This window comes from Aristolochia californica, unplaced genomic scaffold (assembly GCF_029961685.1).
Source record: "Aristolochia californica isolate CCGP_79_NKW_82.1479 unplaced genomic scaffold, dmAriCali1.0.hap1 SCAF_357, whole genome shotgun sequence".
NCBI lineage: Eukaryota > Viridiplantae > Streptophyta > Magnoliopsida > Piperales > Aristolochiaceae > Aristolochia > Aristolochia californica.
Genome location: NW_027182056.1, coordinates 9,578 through 20,000, shown reverse-complemented (window position 1 = coordinate 20,000; position 10,423 = coordinate 9,578).

The following is a 10,423-nucleotide window of genomic DNA, read 5'->3' as shown; positions in this document are numbered from 1 at the left end:
TCGCCGGGACCTAATCAAAGGATCCATGCGTGCTCAAAGACGTAAAACAACTATTTGGGAAATGTTTCAAGGAAACGTGCATTCCCCGCTTTTTTTGGACAGAATAGACAAAACATTTTTTTTTTCTTTTGATATCTCCGAAATGATGAACCCAATCTTTAGGAATCGGACGGGGGAAAGCCTGGAATTAAAAACTTCAGATTATGAAGATTCTAAGCGGAAGGAGGCAAAAGAAAAGGGCAAAAACAAGGAGGAGAAAAAAAAGGAGAATGAACGGATAGCAATAGCAGAAACTTGGGATAGTATTCTATTTGCTCAAGCAATAAGGGGTTCGATGTTAGTAACCCAATCAATTCTTAGAAAATACATCGTACTGCCCTCATTAATAATAGCTAAAAATCTCGGCCGTATGCTATTATTTCAATTCCCTGAGTGGTACGAAGATTTTAAAGACTGGGATAGAGAAATGCACGTTAAATGCACCTATAATGGTGTTCAATTATCAGAAACAGAATTTCCAAAAAACTGGTTAACAGATGGTATTCAGATAAAAATCCAATTTCCTTTCTGTCTGAAACCTTGGCGCAATAAGGTAAGACCCCCCCTTGGAAGTCCAATAAAAAAGAAAGGAAAAAGAGACAATTTTTCTTTTTTAACAATCTGGGGAATGGAAGCTGAACTACCTTTTGGTTCTCCCCGAAAACGACCTTCTTTTTTTAAACCCGTTTGTAAAGAATTTGCAAAAAAAATTACAAAGTTGAAAAATAAATGTTTTCGAGTTCTAAAAGTTTTAAAAAAAAAAAAAAAAGGTTTCTAAAATTTGCAAAAGAAAAAACAAGTGGGGTTATCAAAAGAATTCTCCTTATTAAAAGTAAAAGAATAATAAAAATGAAAAGAATAATAAAAGAACTTGAAAAAGTAAACCCAATTTTATTATTGGGATTGAGGAAAGTATATGAACCGAATGAAAATAGAAAAGATTCTATAATCAGTAATAAGATTACCGATGAATCGATCATTCAAATTAGATCCATGGATTGGACAAATTATTCACTCACAGAAAAAAAAATCAAGGATCTGGCTAATAGTACAATCACAATTAGAGATCAAATTGAAAGAATCGCGGAGAAAAAAAAAATGGGAACTCCGGATATAAATCTTATTTCTAACAAGACGAGTTGTGATAATAAAAGATGGGAGTTTTTGAAAGATATTTTGTGGATATCAAAAAAAATAAGTGCGCGATTAATACGCAAATGGCACTATTTTCTGAAATCTTTCGTTGAAAGAATATACATTGGTATCCGTCTATCTACTATTAACATTCCCAGAAAAAATGCACAACTTTTACTTGAATCAATAAAAAAAACTCTCAATAAATACATTTACAATGATGAAACAAATCAAGAAGTAATTGATGAAACGAACCAAAATGCAATTCACTTTATTTCGACTGTAAAAAAGTCGCTTTCTAATATTAGTAATAAACATTCAAAGACTTATTGTGACTTATCTTCCTTATCCCAAGGATATGTATTTTACAAATTATCACAAATTCAGGTTATTAACAAGGATCCCTTTGGATCTGCACTTCAATATCATGGAGCATACACCTTTTTCAAGGATAGAATAAAGGTCACACGAGAAGTATCTGATTCAAAAACAAGGCGTAAAAAACTTCCGAATTCTGGAATCAATGAATGGAAAGACTGGTTAAGAGGTCATTATCAATACAATTTATCTCAGACTAGATGGTCCAGATTAGTACCGCAAAAATGGCGAAATAGAGTCAATCAACACCGCATGATTCAAAATAAAGACTTCAAATTTTTAGATTCATATGAAAAAAACCGATTCATTCATTACAAGAATGAAAATTCTTATGGAGAGAATTCATTGTCGAGTAAAAATAAAAAACAGTACAGATATGTTCTTTTAGCACATAAGTATATTAATTATGAGGATAGAAAGAACCCATATATTTATGGGTCCCCTTTACAGGTAAATGAGGGACGAAAGATTTCATATAATTACCACACACCTAAACTCGAATTATTTTATGTATTAGGGAGTACAGCTAGTAGTGATTATTTAGGGAAAGAGTGTATTATTGATACAGGTCAAAATCTAGATCGAAAATATTTTGAGTGCGGAATTCTAAATTTTTGTCTTAAAAAAAATCTCGATATTGAAACCAGGACTAACATGGGCGCGAGGACTAACATTAGCAAAGATACTAAGACGAGAACTAATGATTATAAAATAATTGAGAAAAAGGATCTTTTTTATCTCAATCTCATGATTGATCAAAAAATTAACCCATCCAATAAAAAAGGTTTTTTTTTTGATTGGATGGGAATGAATGAAGACGTGTTATATGGTCCCATACCGAATCTGGAACCTTGGTTCTTCCAAGAATTTAGACTGCTTTATGATGCATATAAGATTAAACCCTGGATTATACCAATCCAATTACTTTTTTTTAATTTTAATGGAAATGAAAATATTAGTAGAAATATCAATGGAAATCAAAAAGAGAGTCTTCGTATATCATCCAATCAAAAAGAAGAATATCTTGAATTAGAGAATCGAAATCAAGAAGAAAAAGAACAGCGGGGCCAAGAAGATTTTGGATCAGATCTACGAAACCAAAAGAATCTTGGATCAGATGCACGAAACAAAAAAAAAGATTTTGAAAAGGATTACGCGGAAACCGAATCAGACATTAAAAATAAAAAACGTAAAAAGAAAAGGAAATCTAAAAGCAAGAAGGAGGCAGAACTTGATTTTCTCCTGAAAAAGTATTTGCTTTTTCAATTGAGATGGGATGAACCTCTGAATCAAAGAATAATCAATAATGTTAAGGTATATTGTTTCCTGCTTAGACTGAAAAATCCAAGTGAAATTGCTATATCCTCTATTGAAAGAGGAGAAATGCGCCTGGATGTAATGCTGATTGATAAGGAGCTAACAATTACGGAATTGATAAGAAAGGGAATATTCATTATCGAACCGGTTCGTCTGTCTCTAAAACGGGATGGGCAATTTCTTATGTATCAAACCATAAGTATTTCATTGGCCCATAAGAGTAAGCACAAAACAAATCGAAGATTCCGAAAAAGGAAATATGTTGATGAGAATAATTTCGATGGATCTATTGCACAAGATAGAAAAACGCTTGGGAATGGAGACGAAAATCATTATGATTCACTTTTTATTCCTGAAAATATTCTATCTCCTGTACGTCGTAGAGAATTAAGAATTCTAATGGATTTAAATTCCGGAAATGGGAATGTTGTGGATAGAAATACAGTACTTTGCAACGGGAATAACATAAAAAATTGTGTGCAATTTTTAGATGAGAATAAGTATCTTGATACAGATACAAATAAATGCATTCAATTTAAATTGTTTCTTTGGCCCAATTATCGATTAGAAGATTTAGCTTGTATGGATCGCTATTGGTTTGATACCAATAATAGTAGTCGTTTCAGTATGTTAAGGATACATATGTACCCACGATACAGAATTATTTGATGATATATTATCTATTTTTTTTATGGTATATTTTCTTTTTCTATATATCACGCTCACATCCGGTAGACTAGGACAGACGTATTTACATGCACGCTGTCTTCCATTCCATTCTGATACATGATAGTAATAGTAATTCAATAACGTATTAATTGGATCTAGGAATGAATCGGCGGAATCTTCTTAGGCCAAAATCATTTTATATTTCGTGGGTGCAAAAATGTAACATGCTTTCGTATCCGAATCAAATTACAAATGAAATTGGATTTATTAAATTGTTTTTTTGATAAAAAACAAAGTACTATATGAATAAATCTGGATTCCTGTGTGTACCAGATTGAAAGATTGAAATAACTGTCATTATTATTATATTATTCCTGACCGGTAAAACCCATATTTGTGAAAAAGAAAGAAAAAAAAGAAAGAGAAGAATTATTTTTATGATAAAAAGTTCATTCATCTCAGTTATTCCGCAAGAAGAAAAAGGAAAAAACAGGGGATCCGTTGAATTTCAAGTATTCAATTTTACTAATAAGATACGTAGACTTACTTCACATCTAGAATTGCACAGAAAAGACTATTTCTCTCAGAGAGGTCTGCGGAAGATTTTGGGAAAACGTCAACGGCTGCTGGCTTATTTGTCAAAAAAAAATAGAGTACGTTATAAGGAATTAATTGGTCAGCTGAATATTCGGGAGCCAAAACCGCGTTAATTTGAGGATTGGGGATTCATTTGAATTATTTGGTTTATTAGTATTAGATCTTGAATTTTGATGAACCTCGTTTTGTTTTCGATAATTCATGAATAATGAATCGGGGAAGAAAACATATGACTGTACCGGCTACAAGAAAAGACCTCATGATAGTCAATATGGGTCCTCACCACCCATCAATGCATGGTGTTCTTCGACTCATCGTTACTCTGGATGGTGAAGATGTTATTGACTGTGAACCCGTATTAGGTTATTTACATAGAGGAATGGAAAAAATTGCGGAAAACCGAACAATTATACAATATCTGCCTTATGTAACACGTTGGGATTATTTAGCAACTATGTTCACGGAAGCAATAACGGTAAATGGACCAGAACAGTTGGGAAATATTCAAGTACCTAAAAGAGCTAGCTATATCAGAGTAATTATGCTGGAGTTGAGTCGTATAGCTTCTCATTTGTTATGGCTGGGGCCTTTTATGGCGGATATCGGTGCACAAACTCCTTTCTTCTATATTTTAAGAGAAAGGGAATTGCTATATGATCTATTTGAAGCTGCCACAGGTATGCGAATGATGCACAATTACTTCCGTATCGGAGGAGTAGCTTCTGATCTACCTTATGGTTGGATAGATAAATGTTTGGATTTCTGCGATTATTTTTTAACAGAGGTAGTGGAATATCAAAAACTTATTACGCGGAATCCCATTTTTTTGCAACGAGTTGAAGGAGTAGGCATTATTGGTGGAGAAGAAGCAATAAATTGGGGTTTATCAGGACCAATGTTACGAGCTTCCGGAATCCAATGGGATCTTCGTAAAGTTGATCATTATGAGTGTTACGATGAATTCGATTGGGAGGTCCAGTGGCAAAAAGAAGGAGACTCATTAGCTCGTTATTTAGTGCGAATCGGTGAAATGACGGAATCCGTAAAAATTATTCAACGAGCTATAGAAGGAATTCCGGGAGGGGCCTATGAGAATTTAGAAGTGCGACGCTTTGATGGAGGGCGCCATTCCGAATGGAATGATTTTGATTATCGATTCATTAGTAAAAAACCTTCACCCGCTTTTGAATTGTCGAAGCAAGAACTTTATGTAAGAGTAGAAGCCCCCAAGGGAGAATTAGGCATTTTTTTGATAGGAGATAATAGTGTTTTTCCTTGGAGATGGAAAATTCGTCCACCAGGTTTCATCAATTTGCAAATTCTTCCTCAGTTAGTTAAAAGAATGAAATTGGCTGATATCATGACGATACTAGGTAGTATAGATATCATTATGGGAGAGGTTGATCGTTGAAATGACAATTGATACGACAGAAATACAAGCTATCAATTCTTTTTCCAGATCGGAGTATTTAGAAGAAGTCTATAGCCTCATATGGGCGCTTGTCCCTATTTTTACTCCTGTATCAGGAATCACAATAGGAGTACTCGTGATTGTGTGGTTAGAAAGAGAAATATCTGCAGCATTACAACAACGTATTGGGCTTGAATACGCCGGTCCTTTGGGAATTCTTCAAGCTCTAGCGGATGGGACTAAGCTACTTTTGAAAGAGGATCTTCTCCCATCTAGGGGGGATATTCGTTTATTCAGTATCGGCCCGTCTATAGCGGCCATATCCATTTTTTTTAGTTATTCAGTAATTCCTTTTGGGTATCGCCTTGTTCTGGCCGATCTCAGTATAGGTGTTTTTTTCTGGATCGCCATTTCCAGTATTGTCCCTATTGGACTTCTTATGTCAGGATATGGCTCGAATAATAAATATTCCTTTTCAGGTGGTCTACGAGCTGCTGCTCAATCGATTAGTTATGAAATACCATTAACTCTATGTGTGTTATCAATATCTCTACGTGTGATTCGTTGGAACATCAACTTTACCTTACCCACTTGTTTTAGGAAAGAAGATTGAATGTACTGATTGTATAAATATCTTCACTTTTCTTTATTCATCACTTGGGTCGATGAGCTAAACCAGATAGTTATATGAGTGAAACAAAACTGCTTATTAATTTGCAGTAATAAGATTGATTCTCATTCCCTATGTACGAGAGTAAGGTAGAAGTAAACATAAGCAGCGTAAACTGTTTACCCCAAGATTGGATGATTAGTCATCATGGCTTGAAGCGGGTACAAAAGATCACTTGTATGGGTTTTTACAATTTTATCCATATTTTGAATCAATCAAAAAAAGGGTGGGTGGTTAGGAACACTAAGATACGCAAAGGATTAGTAATGGAAATAATGTAAGGTATCCAAAGAGATATTTTTGCATGAAAGGAATCATAATGAGGGCTTTACGTTGGTAGAAATGATCAAGGAGTACTTCCCGATGATTCCGATCCAGAGTATACTCCTACCCACTGATTAAAGAAATAACTATTGGGAACGAAATAATCCTTTATTTTATTTTTTAGAATCCCCTTCTGAGAAAGAAGAACAGGAACGAAAGAAATGGAATGCAATAGGAAAAATTAAAATGATAAGAGATCTTTTTTTATTCTTTTTTTTTCTGATCTACATTTATATAGATGGAATGGAATTCTTATCAGGATTCATGAATTGGTGCGGGGTCTAATTATTTTTCGTAATCGCGCAATCTATGGGTCGAAATTTTTACCGATACAGCGCATATTTTATTGAAGGATTCAGTTATTGCTGAACAAAGAAAAATTTTGTAATTTGCATTAAAAAAAAAAATAAGGATGAGATCAATTCCGAAGCACTTTTATTTGTTATTATAGCAGACAGAATTCCATTGGTTTAATTAGGGACTCCCCGATGCATCTTTACTCTAGCTACTCCACAAAAAAAGCAAGCCGGGGGAATACCAAGTCAGTCCTTAAATTTATTTGTGGCCATCGAGGAGCCGTATGAAGCGGAGGTCTCATGTACGGTTCTGGAATAGCGATAGGAACAGTGATGTTATCATCGACTATAATTATCTAACAGTTCAAGTACGATTGATATAGTTGAGGCACAGTCTAAATATGGTTTTTGGGGGTGGAATCTTTGGCGCCAACCCATAGGGTTTATAGTTTTTCTAGTTTCTTCCCTAGCAGAATGTGAGAGATTACCCTTTGATTTACCAGAAGCGGAAGAGGAATTAGTAGCAGGTTATCAAACCGAATATTCGGGTATAAAATTTGGTTTATTTTACATTGCGTCTTACCTAAATCTACTAGTTTCTTCATTATTTGTAACAGTTCTGTACTTGGGGGGGTGGAATTCCTCTATTCCGTACATATTCATTCCGAAGCTTTTCGGAATAAATAAACCTGGTGGGGTCTTTGGAACGACAATTAGTATCTTCATTACATTAGCTAAAGCTTATTTGTTCCTGTTCATTCCTATCACAACAAGGTGGACTTTACCTAGGATGAGAATGGACCAACTATTAAATCTTGGATGGAAATTTCTTTTACCTGTTTCTCTAGGTAATCTATTATTGACAACTTCTTTCCAACGCCTTTCGCTGTAACAGAATATGAAATTCTAGGTTCATAACCTCTCTCAAGCAAGAGAAAGAAACATCAAATTATTCATGGATATCCACGATATGTTCCCTATGGTGACTGGGTTCATGAATTATGGTCAACAAACAGTACGAGCTACAAGGTACATTGGTCAAAGTTTCATGATTACTTTATCCCACGCGAATCGTTTACCTGTAACTATTCAATATCCTTATGAAAAATTGATCACATCAGAGCGTTTCCGCGGTCGAATCCACTTTGAATTTGATAAATGTATTGCTTGCGAAGTATGTGTTCGTGTATGTCCCATAGATTTACCTGTTGTTGATTGGAGATTGGAAACAGATATTAGAAAGAAACGGCTGCTTAATTATAGTATTGATTTTGGAATCTGTATATTTTGTGGCAACTGCGTCGAGTATTGTCCAACAAATTGTTTATCAATGACTGAGGAATATGAACTTTCTACTTATGATCGTCACGAATTGAATTATAATCAAATTGCTTTGGGTCGTCTACCAGTGTCAATAATGGGGGATTACACAATTCAAACAAACAATTATGAATATGAATTCCACTCAAATAAATAAAAATAGCCGCGGATAAACTAAACCCCTTTTCCTTTTTCAATAATGATAATGATTACCAAAATTACCAAATTACTAAGATTCTGTTTTGATCAGGGTTCTTTCTTTTTGGTTCGGCAGTAACCACAAATCATAAATATAACTACTGATTTGTGGGAATCATGGCTTTATTTGAATTGAAAATGGAATTCATATATCTGTGGTTATTTCGAAATATACAATTCCGAACTACACTTTCACTTTCAGATACAGAAGTGGGATTGGTCCAATAACAGTATCTACGTCAATCCACATCCCATTAAGATTTAATTCAATTAAGAACGTATCATCATTGACAAGAAAAAAATAGGGTAACCCCCTTTTCCTGGCCCGGTCAGTAAGGTCATGAAATATTTCTACTTAATTTATCTCTTATTTTACGCATAATGGATTTACCTGGACCAATACATGATATTCTTTTAGTATTTCTGGGATCAGGACTTATATTAGGAAGTCTCGGAGTGGTATTACTTACGAGTCCAATTTTGTCTGCCTTTTCTTTGGGATTGGTTCTTGTTTCTATAGCCTTATTCTATATTCCATCTAACTCCTATTTTGTAGCTGCTGCACAGCTCCTCATTTACGTGGGGGCCGTAAATGTCTTAATCATATTTGCCGTGATGTTCATGAAAGGTTCAGAATATTCCAATTATTTCTCTCTTTGGACCGTTGGGGATGGGGTTACTTTACTGGTTTGTACAAGTATTTTGTTTTCATTAATTACTACTATCTTAGATACGTCGTGGTACGGGATTATTTGGACTACAAGATCAAGCCAGATTATAGAACAGGACCTGATAAGTAACGTTCAACAAATTGGGATTCATTTATCAACGGATTTTTATCTTCCATTTGAACTTGTTTCTATAATTCTTTTAGTTGCTTTGATAGGTGCAATTGCTATGGCTCGTCAGTAAAAAAGAGTTAGGATTAGAAATAAAAAATCAAAGAAAAAAAAAAAAAAATAAGGCCTCGGCCTTGTTCTGCCTTATTGCTTATTGTTAGTACATCTATTTTCCTTCAATTCTATTTTTGTTCATATGGAATGTCAAATAATAAAAGGTTTAGTTCTATCCATTGCCAATGCTTTCGTTTGTTACGCACTTGTTATATTCGAGTCAATCAAATCGGTTAAAAAATTGTTGTTCATATTGAAATGAATCGAGATTGATGAGGAGTTAGTCAATGATGCTCGAACACGGACTTGTTTTGAGTGCCTATTTATTTTCTATCGGTATTTATGGATTGATCACAAGTCGAAACATGGTTAGAGCACTTATGTGCCTTGAGCTTATACTGAATGCGGTTAATCTAAATCTCGTAACATTTTCTGATTTATTTGATAGTCGTCAATTAAAAGGAGACATTTTATCGATCTTTGTTATAGCTATTGCCGCCGCTGAAGCAGCTATTGGACCGGCTATTGTTTCGTCGATCCATCGTAACAGAAAATCAACTCGTATCAATCAATCAAATTTGTTGAATAAATAATCGTAGTCGTAATGATATAGATATAAATAAACACAGATATCCTTCTATATTCTATATATATATATATATATGGATAGAATATGGATAAATAGATATAATTTATCTAATTCTAAAATTAGAATTAACATGTCTAACTAATTCATGTTTGCCGAAACGTAAGAAATCAAAGTATCCTGGCTCTTTCTCATGAACAGATCCAGCAATCTATTGATTCTAAAAAAACAAATTAAGGTAACCCACTGATTCGTCTGGTGTCTAGAATACATGATTTATTTACTACTTCTTTTTTTACCAGATCGAAAATCAAATTAATAATAATAATATTCAAAAATTTTATATATCCAATGTCACATTCAGTAAAGATTTATGATACCTGTATAGGATGTACTCAATGTGTACGAGCGTGTCCCACAGATGTATTGGAAATGATACCTTGGGACGGCTGTAAAGCTAAGCAAATAGCTTCTGCTCCAAGAACGGAGGACTGCGTAGGTTGTAAAAGATGTGAATCCGCTTGTCCAACGGATTTCTTGAGCGTCCGGGTTTATTTATGGCATGAGACAACTCGCAGTATGGGTCTAGCT